This window comes from Bos indicus x Bos taurus, chromosome 2 (genome assembly GCF_003369695.1).
Source record: "Bos indicus x Bos taurus breed Angus x Brahman F1 hybrid chromosome 2, Bos_hybrid_MaternalHap_v2.0, whole genome shotgun sequence".
NCBI classification, from domain to species: Eukaryota; Metazoa; Chordata; class Mammalia; order Artiodactyla; family Bovidae; genus Bos; species Bos indicus x Bos taurus.
Window position 1 is genome coordinate 28186606 of NC_040077.1, and position 17270 is coordinate 28203875.

Below are 17270 nucleotides of genomic sequence, written 5' to 3' on the forward strand. Positions count from 1 at the left end.
ACCACGGTACAAAACTGTGTGCTTTACTGCCCAATATTCCTGTGCACTACTGGCATCCCTGACTCTCACCCTATCCCTGAACTTCATCCTTTCTCTGGGCTCATTTAGTACCAGACCAGCACCTCATTCCTCACCTTTACCTCACTCCTGACAGGGCATCTCCTAATCCGTTTCCTTAAGGTTCTGTGAGGGTTTGGGACTCAGAGACCTCCATAGGGGCAGAGAGAGGTGACAGCCACTCAGCTGAAGTGTAGGTACCCAGTGTCTCCTGGGTCTCCTCTCCTTCACCTCTGGCTCAGCTGCCTGCGGAGTTGTTCTGGAAGACATCCATCAGAAGCCAAAGGACACTGGCTCCTGCCCTTGCTATCAGTTCCTCTTCCTGGGGCTTGAGAGGCCTGAGGGGAAACCTTACTGGTTTTCAGGCATAAGCAGAGTGTGCCGTGAGCCCTGGAGGGCGGAGTGGTAGAGTGGAGAGAGTATGGGCCTGGGAGTTGAGGGACAACCCATTCCCAGCTGTGTGCCCAAGGCCATTCTACACAAGGCACGTAACTGAGACATGGAACCAGATGCAGATGGACCTGCAACTCTGCCCAGATTAAGAATGTTCAAAAAAGCCCATCTTGAGGGAAATTGCAGGGCCCCCATCTTTAAGTAAAAAGAAGCGCCTAAATTAATGCCTTAGCTTGCAGGACTGAAAGAGAAGGAATCATCGGGTAATAAACACTCGAGTTTAGCTCTGAGTTAGTCACGGTCCAAGATCTTTATCAGTATTTCATTTAAAAAGAAAAATAAAACAAACGCCAACCTCACAGTGAACACTGAATTGTTGTTTAGTTGCTCAGTCATGTCCAACTCTTTGCAACCCCATGGACGGTAGCCTACCAGGTACCTCTGTCCATGGGATTTTCCAGGCAAGAACATTGGAGTGGGTTATCGTTTCCTTCTCCAGTGGATCCTTCCTGACCCATGGACTGGACTGAATCTACTGCATTGGCAGGCAGATTCTTTACTGATAAGCCACTAAGGAAGCCCTGGATACTAAATTACAAGCTGGATAATACATCAAACAACTTAGCAATGTCTACAGAGGTTAGAGAGTGGATCCAAGTGCTACTGCACAGACCCTCTGCACAAGCCCAGGGCAAAGACAGAGGAGCAAATGCACAGTCAGCATTTCTCCAGTTGATATAGGTCAAGGGCACTGTACTTCCTGAACTACTGCCCTGAGTCAGGCAAAGAAAAGGGGTAGACTGTCATTCAGAAGCAGAAATGAAAAGGATGTCCCAAGGGAAAAATTATTATGGTGTACTCTGAATATGATGACATAGAATTAGCAAGAGATTTGTCTTCTACTGGCAGCCTGTCTCTAGAAAACTACTTTGACTCATAGAAGAGACAAAAAATAGAACACAAACCTTAAAATTAATACTTATTTATGAGCTTCCCTGGTGGCTCAGTGGTAAAGAATCTGCCTGCCAATGCAGGAGATACAGGTTCGATCCCTGATCTGGGAAGATCCTACATGATGTGGACAGACTAAGCCTGTGAGCCACAACTACTGAGCCTGTGCTCTAGAGCCCGGGAGCCACAACTCCCGAAGCCCATGCGCCCTAGAGCCCTTGCTCTGCAATAAGAGAAGCCACTGCAGTGAGAAGCCTGTGCACCGCAACCAGAGAGTAACCTGCACTTGCTGAAACAGAGGAAAGCCTGCGTAGCAACGAAGACCCAGAACAGCCAAAAACAATTAATTATTTAAAAAATTAATACTTATTTAAAGCAAGGAGATGAAGGATTTGGGACAATATTTTAAGGGTCCCAGGCATGAGTAGGCACAAGGTCTCGAGGAGAGTGAACACCAGGGGAACCCCAGGTGTGAGTAACAAGAAGGGCCCTGCTGTCCTTTCTCCTCCCCCTTGATCCTTCCCTCCCCTGGCCTTCCCATTTGCCATCTTTAATTTTCCCAACTCCTTCCTAGCTTCCAGGGGCCTCCTCAGTCCTGCCTCAATCAAATGAAGACAACCTCCCATTAGAACCTGAGTAGTTTATCTGAGAAGGAATCTACCTTAAGCTAATGGGGGCTGATACTGACAGTGCTTTTGGTAACATTTACATTTCAACAGGAAGTTCTTTAGGGTCTTATTTGAAAAGAGTGAGTTAGTTCAGTTCAGTTCAGTCCCTCAGTCCTGTCCGACTCTTTGTAACCCCATGAATCGCAGCATGCCAGGCCTCCCTGTCCATCACCAACTCCTGGAGTTCACTCAAACTCATGTCCATTGAGTCGGTGATGCCATCCAGCCATCTCATCCTCTGTCGTCCCCTTCTCCTCCTGCCCCCAATCCCTCCCAGCATCAGAGGCTTTTCCAATGAGTCAACTCTTCACATGAGGTGGCCAAAGTACTGGAGTTTCAGCTTCAGCATCATTCCTTCCAAAGAACACCCAGGACTGATCTCCTTCAGAATGGACTGGTTGGATCTCTTTGCAGTCCAAGGGACTCTCAAGAGTCTTCTCCAACACCACAGTTCAAAAGCATCAATTCTTCGGCACTCAGCCTTCTTCACAGTCCAACTCTCACATCCATACATGACCACTGGAAAAACCATAGCCTTGACGATACGGACCTTTGTTGGCAAAGTAATGTCTCTGCTTTTGAATATGCTATCTAGGTTGGTCATAACTTTCCTTCCAAGGACTAAGTGTCTTTTAATTTCATGGCTGCAATCACCACCTGCAGTGATTTTGGAGCCCAAAAAAAGTCTGACACTGTTTCCACTGTTTCCCCATCTATTTCCCATGAAGTGATGGGACCGGATGCCATGATCTTCGTTTTCTGAATGTTGAGCTTTAAGCCCACTTTTTCACTCTCCACTTTCACTTTCATCAAGAGGCTTTTTAATTCCTCTTCACTTTCTGCCATAAGGGTGGTGTCATCTGCATATCTGAGGTTATTGATATTTCTCCCAGCAATTTTGATTCCAGCTTGTGCTTCTTCCAGCACAGCGTTTCTCATGATGTGCTCTACATATAAGTTAAATAAGCAGGATGACAATATACAGCCTTGACATACTCCTTTTCCTGTTTGGAACCAGTCTGTTGTTCCATGTCCAGTTCTAACTACTGCTTCCTGACCTGCATATATGTTTCTCAAGAGGCAGGTCAGGTGGTCTGGTATTCCCATCTCTTTCAGAATTTTCCACAGTTTATAGTGATCCACACAGTCAAAGGCTTTGGCATAGTCAAGAAAGCAGAAATAGATATTTTTCTGGAACTCTCTTGCTTTTTCGATGACCCATTGGATGTTGGCAATTTGATCTCTGGTTCCTCTGCCTTTCCTAAAACCAGCTTGAACCTCTGGAAGTTCATGGTTCACGTATTGCTGAAGCCTGGCTTAGAGAATTTTGAGCATTACTTTACTAGCGTGTGAGATGACTGCAATTGTGCAGTAGTTTGAGCATTCTTTGGAATTGCCTTTCTTTGGGATTGGGATGAAAACTGACCTTTTCCAGTCCTGTGGCCACTGCTGAGTTTTCCAAATTTGCTGGCATATTGAGTGCAGCACTTTCACAGCATCATCTTTCAGGATTTGAAATAGCTCAACTGGAATTCCATCACCTCCACTAGCTCTGTTCATAGTGATGCTTTCTAAGGCCCACTTGACTTCACATTCCAGGATGTCTGGCTCTAGGTCAGTGATCACACCACTGTGATTATCTGGGTCGTGAAGATCTTTTTTGTATAGTTCTTCTGTGTATTCTTGCCACCTCTTCTTAATATCTTCTACTTCTGTTAGGTCCATACCATTTCTGTCCTTTATTAAGCCCATCTTTGCATAAAATGTTCCCTTGGTATCTCTAATTTTCTTGAAGAGATCTCTAGTGTTTCCCATTCTGTAGTTTTCCTCTATATCTTTGCATTCATCGCTGAGGAAGGCTTTCTTATCTCTCCTTGCTATACTTTGGAACTCTGCATTCAGATGCTTATATCTTTCTTTTTCTACTTTGCTTTTTGCTTCTCTTTTTTTCACAGCTATTTGTAAGGCTTCTTCAGACAGCCATTTTGCTTTTTTGCATTTCTTTTCCATGGGGATGGTCAACATTTTTTGCATTTCTTTTCCATGGGGATGGTCCAAAGAGTGAAGGGGATGCTTATTTCACAAGTTCACATGCCATTCAAATGCCTGGTATCTTCACAGGGAGGAGAAAGGATGGTTAAGTTCCAGATTTCCCAAAGCACTGCAGGGGGCCTGCTGCCTCTTCCCGCTGTAGATCAGGCCCTCATCTAAGATGAGGTCATGTATTTCTATCGCCTTCCTTGACACTGTTGTCTGCTCATGATGCTTTCTGTCACTTTGTGGGGAAAAGACCAGGTCTGCCTTAAACATAAGAGCAAATGTTTATCTAGCTCTCACCATGTTCAATCAGTTTTTTAATGCCTTTATGTTTATTACCTGATCTAGTTTTTACAATCAACACAGGTGGGTTATTCTGTGCCCATTTTAAAGATCAGGCATTGAGTGATTTGCCTAAGGTCTCAGGGTAAGTAAAAGGCAAAGTTAGGTTTCAAACTCAGCTGTCTGGCCCCTGGGCTCAGACTCTAAACCATGATGTAGATTGTATTCCCAGCAACTAGTATAAAGCCTGGAAATCAATCACTATTTCTGCTTGTCTTTGTATATCCCTATGATGATTAATTTTATGGTTCAACTTGGCTGGACTGTGGTGCCAGATACTTGGTGAAACATTATTCTGGATGTTCCCATGAGGGCATTTGGATGTGATTTACATTTAAATCAGTGGACTTTGAGTAAAACAGAATGTTGGCCATAACAGGGGTGTTGGTAGGTGGGGGTGGGGGAGAGGTTCATTCAATTTGATGGAAGTCCTGAACAGAATAAAAGGCTGATCTTCCTGAAGCCAGAGGGAATTCTCCAGCGCTGCTTTTGGACTTCATCTGCACTGTTGACTGATCCTGGTTTTCCTGATTTTTCAGACTCAAACTGCAAATCTTTCTTGAGTTTCTATCCTGCTGGCCTCCTCTATCAGATTTTTGGACTTAGAAAGCTTCCACAATCACTTAAGCCAATACCTAATAATGCTTTTCTAATACACACACATCTCTGCTTAATCTGATAACTAGTTCCTTCAGGCTAGGTCCCAGGCCCTCTTTTATTCTCAGTTTAAGTTTTGCCCATTCTTTAAGCAAGTTCTCTACTCCTTGGTCTCAGTTCAGTTCAGTTCAGTCACTCAGTCATGTCTGACTCTTTGTGACCCCATGAACCACAGCACACCAGGCCTCCCTGTCCATCACCAACTCCCAGAGTCCACCCAAACCCATGTCCATTGAGTTGGTGATGCCATCCAAACATCTCATCCTCTGTTATCCCCTCCTCCTCCTGCCCCCAATCCCTCCCCTCATCAGGGTCTTTTCAAATGAGTCAGCTCTTGGCATCAGGTGGCCAAAGTATTGGAGCTTCAGCGTGGTCTCAGTTGCTATCTATATTTATTCCAATAACTTTTATATTCACACTCTAGCTCAGATGTATCCATGGAGCTCCAGACCAATATACCCAACTGTGTTGCTGCTACTGCTGCTAAGTCACTTCAGTCGTGTCCGACTCTGTGCAACCCCATAGATGGCAGCCCACCAGGCTCCCCCGTCCCTGGAATTCTCCAGGCAAGAACACTGGAGTGGATTGCCATTTCCTTCTCCAATGCATGAAAGTGAAAAGTGAAGTCACTCAGTCGTGTCCGACTCTGTGCGATCCCATAGATGGCAGCCTACCAGGCTCTCCCATCCATGGGATTTTCCAGGCAAGAACACTGGAGTGGGGTGCCATTGCCTTCTCCATCCAACTGTGTATTTGACCTATTTTCTTGGCTATCTGGGCAGCACCTGAATGCAGCATGGACAAAGGTAAATTCATACCCTAGCAAGGCTCATTCTCTTTTAGGGTTCCCTATTTCTATGAAATGTGCTTGTAGATACCCAAAACAACAGGAGCCATTGTTAACAGCTCTCTTCCTTTCATTTCTGTATTTAATCATCACCGTGTCCTGCCAATGTCACTTCAGACATTTCTCATATTTTATGACTTCTCTCCATCTCCACTACCACCACCATATCCAAACTTACAGGTATTTCTTATCTTGACTCTCCTATGGTAACTTTTTAAGTGGTTTGCCTATGCATTCCAGCCATAGTGATTTTTCTAAAAAAAAAACAAAGATGATCATATTCGTTGCCACTACGTGTTTGAGACCATTCAGTGACTTTCTCTTGCACTAGGAAGAAGGCCAAATTCTTAGCATGGCTACATGGCGGTCCCAAGGCTCTGCATGGTCTCATCCTGCCGCATTTTCCTCCTTGATCTCTCTACTCCTCTATTCTTACTTTCTCAGTTCCCAAAAAATGCTTCCTCATATCACTGGTCCTTTGCATATACTGTTTGTTTGTTTGTTTTAATGTGGGACATTATTCCCAATCCCTCAACTCTCATATCAGAAGTCACTACAAAGGGGAAATTATATTCCACGTAGTCTCTTTCAGGCAGATTTTTTGTTGTTGTTGTACAATCTTATGAAATTAATTTAAATTAATAAGAATAATAATAGCTAGGATTTACTGAGTGCTGATCAAGTTCCAAGTGTGAAGCACAGTGCTAAAAATTTTATAATCATTATATTTAGATCATTATCTCATTAAAAATACAACACAATTGTGAAGTAGATAATATTATTCTTTACTTTTATAGATGAAGAACCTGAAAACCTGGGTGAGAAGCTGAATGTACCTTTGGTAGTCTGATGACTTGCTGGATAGGTGGAGTATATATTTGGAGTGAGCTGGGACTAGATCTGTGATTGATCAGTACTGTTATCGGACTGCCTGGCATGTAGAATATGTCCAATATCTACTTGCTGATTGAAAGAATGATGAATTTTTGAATGAGTAATGAACTAGGACACATTTTAATATGGAAACTAACTGGGTATCCCTTTCATTCTCTACCCTAAGTTAGTTGCCTATGAGATTATTTTCAAAATTCTAGTCGGTTGCTTGCCAATGAGAAAATGGCATTCCCAATACTAGATATGATTTAGAGACCCTCCATTCTTCATTTTGATGACCATCTGCTTCATTTCCAAATAAGACTCCCAGTAAGGGGTGATTTTTTGGTTGTTGTTGTTCCCATCATTTGGGGGCTTCTGAAATAGAGGGAGTCACAAAGATATGCACAAACGTGCACACACTGTATTAGGTATGTCCACACCAGCTGCTATAACAAACTCTAAATTTCCAGCCTTAACACAATAGGTGGTTATTTCTTGTTCAACCTAGTGACGCTATTTCTGTTTGGCCAGCTTTCTACCTAGTGATCTAGGAGCTCTTACTCGCTCCATCCTTGAGGGCATCAGACTTTTCTCATGCAGATGTAAACAGGGGAGGGCAGGCATGGAGCAACCTACCTCCTAAAAATTCTGGCCCCAAAAGGAAACATGTCACTTCATTTGTTTTCCATTGTGAGAAATTCATCATCTGATCACACCCAACTCTAAGGTAGGCAAGGACATACTGCTGAGTTATATGCCCAAGAAAAAGAGAGGAAATATATGTGAGTAAGTTACCAGCCATCTCTGCCCTATTTCTATCCCTATAATACAAAACAGAGAGATTCTATAGGATTAGTATCCTAGAGTATGGAAGACGAAGCTTAATTTTAATGATGGATATCTGGAAAGACCTGCAAAGAAGGGGATTTTGGGTAGATCTTGAAGAAGAGGTAACTTTTTAATAGAAGGAGATCCTAACAGGCATAACTGACTCTGGTACCAAAAATGATGAGGTTTGAAGTCAGGAGGGAGTAGGCAATGAGAAAAAATCTCAGAGTCAAGTAGAAATTATTTTAATAATCTCTTTTTCCTGAACTCCTCTATAACTAATTAAATAAGAAACAGAATTACCCCCTCCACCACAAGTATCTTAGTCCCTAATGTGAAGATATGAAATAATTAGAGGGTGTGCTGTGTAAGAATTTTAATGTCATGGAAAACTTCTATTTTCAAGACGGCACTAATTATACAGGATAAGGTGAAACAAAGGGAAGATGTACAATTAGCGGAGCACAGCTTATTACAACCAGCTCTGTTTAGATATGTAAACATAAGAAATAAACCAAGGCTCTTCCAGATATGTAATAAGTTGAGAGTGATCTGTATTTATCTTTTAGAGGACAACTCTGGAGATTACAGAAATGCAGGACATGGCCATTTTATATTTAACCATGGTGATGGTATAGGGAGACTTTTGCATTCTAGACTTTTCCTCTCTAGTGGCAGAGATAAATAGAAGGGCCTTGGGAGGGAGAAGACTGTCCCTTCTTTGGTCTGCCAGTCACTGGCTGGGTGATCACAACCTTTCTAGGTTACTTCCTCCACGGTATGGGGATAGTAATACTATATATGAAAGCAATCGGCACTGAGATTGGACTATATTAAGGACCCTGTTTTTATTCTAGATCCATTTCCCTTCCCTCCTCTGATTTTTTCTTAAGCAGGATTTCATTCACCTCAATAAAAAATCCTTAAGACTGTAAGGACTGTATAAGAATGACTGTAATATAAGATGGATGTACTTCCTCTAAATCGACCAAACTTCAATAAAGGCAGTTATAATGTCAGTGGCTCTATCTGAGCAGTGTCAAGGATAAAGAAATACCTTAGTTGTCAAACCCCAGGAGGGTTGACTCAGCTCGTCTTTTCTTCCAAGGAAGATAAACTGCATCTCATGCAATTTGCTTTTTGCTAAGGAGTTCTCGTTTTGGTTTCAAACAAGCTCTTCAGTGCAAAAGACAATCTCTCCTACATATACATTAAATGGGCTATGACGAGGCACCTGAAAATGTGGGCTTTTCCCTAGATTCTGTTGCTGGAATATTAGAAATGGATATGAAAACTGAGACCTTAAAAACTGTACGATATTACACATTATTCAAATGCAGAGTGCTGTGGGCTGCCCATCCCAAGTTACAGCTCAGTTTTGAATGGCCTACACACCCAAGTGCATCTCAGCACTGACTGAAAGGGTAGAGGCCCTCAGCTTCAGGGACTGCATTAGGACTGTACTATCATATCAATCACCCACATGCCAAGTTCTTGATAAAAATGATCATAATCCAGAAGTGAGAGATAAAGTATGAGAGTTTGATTTGTGTAAGCAAATCAAAAGCATTTAGACTCAAGCTACTTGATCTATCTTAAAGCCTTGCCAGGGATATAAATACAAGAACAGCCTTAGAACCAGAACAGGCAAGAGTTGAGAGAGTAGAAACTAAAGATTATTTGCTATTTTTTCCTATTTACTCTAATCCAGCCATACTGGCTTTCATTCAATTCTGTGAACCAGCCAAGTTCAAGGCCTTCTGTCTTAAAGCATCTGTAAATCATCCCTCTGGCTCTTCAGAGATGCCATTTGTAATAGGCAGGATTGTTTTCCTTAAGCTGTGCTAACAAACGGCTTCCACATCTCAGTGGCTTAAGACAATACAGTCAGTTGTTTCCTCACGCTACATGCTACACGGCCAGTGTGAGTTGGTTGAAGGACCTCTGTTCCTTGAAGTCACACAAGATCCAGGCTAAGGGAGCAACCACATCTTGGAACACAACACTTATTAGACTGCCTCAGGGAAAGGGGTCTACAGAAGCAACACTTAGATGCTCCGATATGGAAGTGACACATATTTCTGTGCACAACTGATGATCCAGACCAGATCCCATGGTCCACGGAACCGCGGGCAGACTAAGGCGATGCAGTCCTATCGTGTGCCTGGAGAGGGAGGGGAACCGCTCTCTTGACTTACACCCTCTGTGACTACTCCATGAAGCAGTTTCTCACTCTCCACTGCCTTAGCATCCCTTTTGTTGTCCATAATGCTTCCCCAATTTGTAACTGTATTATTTATTTACTTTCTGTTTTAGTTTTAGATGTTTTACCTCCATTGAACTATAAGATCTCTAAGAGGGGGACTTCCCTGGCGGCCCAGTGGTGGACTCCGTGCTCCCAATGCAGAGGGCCTGGGTTTGATCCCTGGTCAGGAAACTAGATCCCACATGCCACAAAAAAGAGTTTGAATGCTGCAACTAAAGATGTCACAATGCCATAACTAAGACTGGCACAGATGAGTAAATGAATGAATAAATACATCATACATCCCTACATCCCTAAGGGGAAGGACCATGTCAACAGGCTAATTCCATGAAACAGTTTCAAAAACAGTTAATCAACCTAATATATTTAAATACTGAATCTAACATTTGTCTTCAACTAGGAGAATCCTTGTGATACCGTCACGTCTCTGTTGCCATCCTTTGTGGCTGTGGACTATCACCTCTCCATCGCCCCTTATCACGGGATACTCCCTCTGTACAATGGTGGGGGCCAAGACAAAGACAAACGGGGTGTTCTTTCAAATGCTGTTAGCGATTGGAAAACTCTCAGCTAAATCCTTACAGGAATCTTCAAAAGTGGCGAAAACCAGCACATTCAGTACACACTGCTGTAAACTTTGTAAATACTGAAAAGAAGAAAGGAATGTGGTGAATGTGCACTGTGTTGAATTTACTTTCGGCAAATTATCTCGTAGAGAATTAGTTCAGAGCTGTCACCTTGCCCTCCGCTCACAGTTGTGCTTCGCTGTCAAACTCAATCAGTATTTAAAAGGCATTTCGAAATAACTCTTCACTTCAGGTGCCAGGAAACAGTTTGTTTAGAGAGATTAAGTTACCGGCCCACATCATAGAGGTGATGGTGGGAAAGGTAAAATTATGGTTCAAGTTACCTCTTGCCAGTGTGGTGCTGTGGTCCTTCTTTTTCTGAGTCATACTCCAGGAAGGCTGCAATCATTTTTATAAACTTAGCATGTTATTTACCACAAAAAGTTAGTGTATAAAGAAATATTCTGAGCATTTATCTTTGCTTTTTATCTTTTAAATAAAAACATTGTTATGATTACCTATTTTAGACACTTTTTATAACTATACCATCATTTTCTATATGAAATTCTATTATTGTCAAGCGAAATGAGAAATAATTGAAGTACAATTGCCTGTGGGACAAGGTTACCTCAGCAAAGAAAATTTAAGAATCAGTTAGCTATGACCTTGGAGAAATGGATTTTTAAATAGGCATTGTCTCAGGTCACCTAAGGCATCTCTTTATAGTTCCCTACAATTTCATCTTAAAAGAGGCCATCACTAAAATCAGTCAAAGGTTTCATAGACACTTGTGAATATGAACTTTTAAAAAAGGATACTTTTTTGAGCTATCAATTTTTTCCTCCTGCAGATATTTATGGCAAGGTTATTTTACAAACCATAATAGGTAAACATTAATAAAAAAATGAAATTTTTTCTGTACCCATTAGTTCTTAGATGTTGATTTCTGATTGTACAGAATTGCTATTATTTTTCCACAGTGATGGGCTACCTAACTGAGCAGTGTATCCTCCTACCTGTTGGACCAACCTTGCTGTGTTCTCCTTACTCCAAGTGCAGGGCACACAGGATAGTCTCAGCCCGTCTGATGAGAAGATCTGCAGTGGCTCATGCCAGGAGAAGCTGCTGCTTAGCAAACTGAAGTCACCTAGGTGGATAAGAAGAAGAAAGAACACTTTAGGAACACTGGAAATTAATCAGGCTCAGGGGAATGAAGGCAGAATGCTATCATATAAAAAGAAAACTTTATATTTAGGCTATAAATACAGTACATAGAAAGGCAAGTAAGTAAGCACTGAATAGATGTTGATCAAATAAAAAATAATAATAAACAAATGATCAAATAAACATCAGAGCTGGTCTTTGGATTGCAAACCTATATGCCTACAAGACCAGACTAGTAGGGTAAGTGAGGGAGCAGACTGGGTTTGAGACATCAGGGAGAGGTAGAGCCATGCTCAGCTGGTGAACACACATCCCATCTGAGGCCACAGCCATGGCTCAGGTCTGCCTGGTATCTTCCATTGATGCCATAAGGAAAACTAGGCTCAATAATGCCATGACTTCAGGTTCTCAAGGGAAGACAGAAACACAGAGTTTTATGTGAAACCTTTGGAATTTATATTTTAAAATTCAATTAAACAAAACAAAACTTTGTGCAGTTCAAAGAAGGCTAAAGCCAAAGCCCACAGGAAGCTTAGGATTAGCTCCTGAGTAGCCATGAGATCTAAGATGTAAGGCAACATCTTTAATTTCCAATGATGAAGAAGGATCCAGAGGGTTGAAGCCACTGTGCAATGACATTCAGCTAATTAGTGGCAGAGCTGGGCTTTCTAGGTATGAGTATTCTCCCTTTTATTTATGACTCATGACCACTCTAAGACTGGCTGAATCTGATCAGACTTTTTTACATAACAGACTAGGAGCCAACCAGAAGTTGCCTTTAGGGTATCTGACCCTTGGGTCTCAATCTGTATTTCTATAAACCTTCATAATGAGAGGTACAATTTTCTCTCCTCACCATTCACATTATGGAAGGATTTCTGGGTAAAGTCAAGTGACTAAAATACAGTGGTCCCTCAGTGTAGCCGGATGTGAAGAGTGGGAGAGAGTTATGGGCACAGGCACCACTGGGTCCCATTGGATCCATCTACTGGTTCCAGTTTCTGCTAAAAGCCACTGTTTATATGATACGTGGTATTGTGTGATGGTTAAGAGCAAGAGATGGGTTTAAATATGGACTTAGCTGCTTATTGTGATATAAGCTCTCAAAGTTCCATGTGTAAAAACAGTGATAACAACAGTACCTGAATCATAGAATTGTACTGAGGTTTAAATGAAGCAGTGCATAGAAAGTGCTTAGGATGGTACTGAGATAAGGTACATACTCAGTAAATGTTTGCTACGATTTGTATTTAATGTCAGTATTTACTGAATGCCTACTGTATGTTAATTTACTTCCGTTTATTATCTGTAATCATCACCCCAACTCTCTGTTTCATGTTGTCACCTTTTCAAAAAGGAAAATCAGGACTTAGGGAGAGTCAGCTTCTTGTGTAATGACACCCGGGTAGGAGTGGAGCCAAGTGTTTGAACGTAGGTCTACTGAGCCTAGCTACTTTTTAATGCACTACTCTAGTGCCTTCTCCGGAGAAGGCAATGGCACCCCACTCCAGTACTCTTGCCTGGAGAATCCCATGGATGGAGGAGCCTGGAAGGCTGCAGTCCATGGGGTCACTGAGGGTCAGACACGACTGAGCGACTTCACTTTCACTTTTCACTTTCATGCATTGGAGAAGGAAATGGCACCCCACTCCAGTGTTCTTGCCTGGAGAATCCCAGGGACGGGGGAGCCTGGTGGGCTGCCGTCTGTGGGGTCACACAGAGTCGGACACGACTGAAGTGACTTAGCAGCAGCAGTACCAGTAGTGCCTTCTCAGTGTTCCATTGAAGATACTATTCAGATCTTTAAAGAACAGATAACTAACTCTGCTCAAACATCAAATACTTATCAAGTCAGGTACCAAAGCAAAGGAGTCTCAAAGCAAACAATGAAAACACTGCAATGTGTAGTAACTTGCTGCCTTATGTGAAAATGTATAGTTCTAGATTAGAAGCGTTCCACATGACTATGAATAAGACATGAGACCATGTGGTCCATTTTCAGCCTGCACCAGCCCTCATTTTTATCCTTTAAAATGTTAGGGCTCTTAATAGATTATATGCTTATTATTGATAAATCTAGTTCCATGGAGGTAGCTTTTAGGAAACACATATTGAATGTCAACATAGGGAAAATAAGACCTGGAAGATTTCATTCTAGCCCATTAAAAAAAATCCTTGCTTCTACAGATTTTTTTTTTATACATAGTGCAATAAGATATAAACATTTATTAAAGTATATGGAGCATTAATATGAAGCATCTTATATAAAATATTGAGTGAAGAAAAGGAAGGAAGCAAGAAATATAGGGAACAAGCAGCTACCGACTGCTAACATGTGCCAGATCCTATACCAGGTTATTTATATATTAGTATTTAATGAACACAAATTAATAAAGGTAGGGCCAAAATACATGTGAAAAATGTATATACAGCCAATTCAACTTTTTAGGGTCAGATATTTCAATTTAAACCTTAAGTCTTACTTAGATATAACTCTTTCTAATTTTTTTTTAACAGAAAATGTTTTAAAAATAATTTTAGCCAAACAAGGACAGGAAAGGAGGGTATCTTTTAAATTAAAATCAGTTCTGGGAAAATAAAAGCTAGGAAACACACAGAGACAAATTTTCTCTGCTTTCAGAAAAAGTTAACATTATCCTAAGAGTTGACATCTATTCTCAGCAATAATACAGAAAATAGAAATGCATTACACAAAGTCAGATGAAAAATATAAGCCACTTTCTTTCTTTAGTCTGATTTCTAAAGTACAATTTCAGTATATAAGTTAGAGTCAACACAACTTTCCAGAATATAAAATGCATCCACATTCAAATGTTTTTAGAATACAAAACAATATTTCAAAGTCTGATAGAAATGTATTTGTTCATTATCTACTCTTTTGGATAACTGCCATTATTACTATTTCTCCTTGGGCAGATAATTGAAAATTACTATATAAATTGTTGTGTTTTTCTGGGAAAATAGCCTAGACTCAAAATTTGTCACCCACATTTTAATCTAAGTTATAATTTTACCAGGCCTAAAAATTATAGTTACTCTAGTACATTATTCTATTACACCTCATTAATATCTTTTCTTCCTTTTATATTCACATGGCAAAAAGGAATTTTGCCAATGCCATTTATTCCAAAGAGTCCATTCATTTTGTTTTGTCTCCACATCAAAGTTAGCTATGAAGTATTTTAGTGACAGAATAGTACAAATAAGATAATAAAATATTTGGACATGAGATTTAGTTCCTCCAGTTTTGCTACAGTCCTCTTTATGGCAGCAAAGTAATTTACAGTGTGAATTTCTAATGGCAGCATCTGGTCACAATTTGATCCTGGTTTGTATGAGGTCTGTCTGCAATCAAGGACTTAAAAAAAGACCCACAGAGCAAAAGAGAAAGCACCACTGAGCTGCCCATTTATTAGCTTATCAAGATATATTCTGTGATTCATGAGGAAACCAAGAAGAGGTAATAGTTGATGTACTTTGTTAATGAATTTAAAAGAAAGAACAGAGGGTTTTCGTTCTCTACTCTCAACAATAATGAGCCTAATTTTCCTTTTCTCTTGTCACAGGTAGAATCCTTGGGAAACAGACTTTGAGACACTCATGTGGGAAGCTGATCAGAACATGTTCTCAGAAGCCACACCTGTTTTGGGATAAGAGGAAAAGGAGGAAGGGGAGGGAGAGGTTTACTGTGATGTAGTCACAGCAGAAGCCTGAGACCAGCTCACAGGGAGCTCGGGAACCAGGGGGTTAGCCAGCACATGTCCACTGTCCTGGAGGTGGCTCCCCTGGGCTTGGGCAGAGCGGGCTCCACACAGCTTTTCCCAATTGCGTGGTAAATGACATCATATTGATACTTTGAAATTGGAGGTATGTGTGTGAACTATTTACAACACAGTACCTGGCTAATGCAAACAATCAGAGCTCTGTCACTTCCCATTCCCAAATCTTCAACCTCCGTTAAGAAAGACTGAGGTACACATTTCAGTACTCAAATCCATGTGATAAGTTCTTAATTGCACATGATGCTACATAGAGGGAATGACGGCTATATTTGGATGGCTAGGTTCTGGATGGCTATAACTTCTCTAGGCTAGGTCTCCTCTGTTCTACCCAGAGTATCATTCTAATCCCAGGATTTCAAGTCTCACTGCATTATCAGGGTCTTTACTGTTGCCTTCTGGAGAGAGGCAACTAGCTCCCATAGAAATGGAATCATTCCTATGAGATAGAACGTGGCGATATGACTGCCAAGGCCCAAGTGACAGACTTATCAGAGGAGTAAGTTCTGACAATGATCAAAGAACATCCTAAGTCTAATACTTAGAAAAAAGGTCAATGGAAATGACTTTATTTAAAAATACTTGGGAAATTCCCTGGCAGTCCACTGAGTAAGACACCACACTTTCACAGCAGGGGGCACATGTTCAATTCCTAGTCAGGGAACTAATCCTGCATGCCTTGCAGTGCAGTGAAAGAAATAAATAAAATAGACATAATTTTAAAGTACTGCCATTTCTTTACTTGCAATTATGTCAACCCTGCCAGTAGAGAGATAATCACTACACCATGTCTTTGTTTAATGCAGTCACAAAATTTTTCTAAACCCAGTTTAGCATGTATACCAATAAGGTGGGAGAATGTTTTTAAATATATGAGCCAAGCCACACAAAGATTTTGGGATAAAATCATTCCAGTTTTTTAAAAATGGAATTCCACACAAAATGAACTAAGACAATTTCTGTTTGCAAATAACAGTGTTTCTCAGAAATTCAGAGAATTGGTATGAGAGAATTCACCATTAGCTGGGGTAGCAGAAAAATGTAAAGGAACCATCCTGAACAAAGCTACACATCTATCAAAGTTCTTTCTTCTTTTGAGCCCTTTACTCAACAGAGAAAGACCATAACGGAAGATTCAGAATTTGACAGATTACAGAGAAACTCCTCTTCTCAGCTTTGCCCCTTACATTTTACACCCACACTAATTCTTAGCACTTTGGCAATTGCAAAAACACCCCTTAGGCATCCAATTCAGGGAAAAAACAAAACACTAGCCATCAAATGGAGAAGAACTTGTCATGATTTTAGTACATGAGGTTAGACTTAAGGAGACACAGTCAGAAAAGTGTGGATGATCCTGAAATTCAGTGATTAAAAAGTAACTCAGTATTGACTGTATCTATTTTCCAGCACTGATCACATTTCTGTAACAGGCATCAAAGCAGTCAGGATGTGAGGTTTCCAACAAATGCCCTGCTGCTACTGCTAAGTCGCTTCAGTCATGTCCGACTCTGTGCGACCCCATAGACAGCAGCCCACCAGGCTCCCCCGTCCCTGGGATTCTCCAGGCAAGAACACTGGAGTGGATTGCCATTTCCTTCTCCAATGCAGGAAAGTGAAAAGTGAAAGGGAAGTCGCTCAGTCGTGTCTGACTCTTCACGACCCCATAGACTGCAGCCCACCAGGCTTCTCCGTCCATGGGATTTTCCAGGCAAGAGTGCTGGAGTGGGGTGCCATTGCCTTCTCCGAACAAATGCCCTATGATGACATAGAATCACTGGTTGCAAACTCAGTCTTATACATCACAACTCAGTACAG

At 41.2% G+C, this 17270-nt stretch overlaps 1 protein-coding gene across 10 annotated transcripts in view; it reads right to left on the reverse strand.

The window, feature by feature from the left end:
• Positions 1-17270, reverse strand: part of B3GALT1 (beta-1,3-galactosyltransferase 1) — a 638472-nt gene that overhangs the window by 41321 nt on the left and 579881 nt on the right. For 6 of the 10 annotated variants that reach the window (XM_027558587.1, XM_027558572.1, XM_027558565.1 and 3 more), the window contains one exon: positions 11505-11635. The gene's annotated coding sequence lies outside the window, so the exon portion shown is untranslated. Of the gene's footprint in view, positions 1-10832; positions 10888-11504; positions 11636-17270 lie in introns of all 10 variants that reach the window. The other 4 variants (XM_027558604.1, XM_027558595.1, XM_027558623.1 and 1 more) reach the window with 3 other exon arrangements.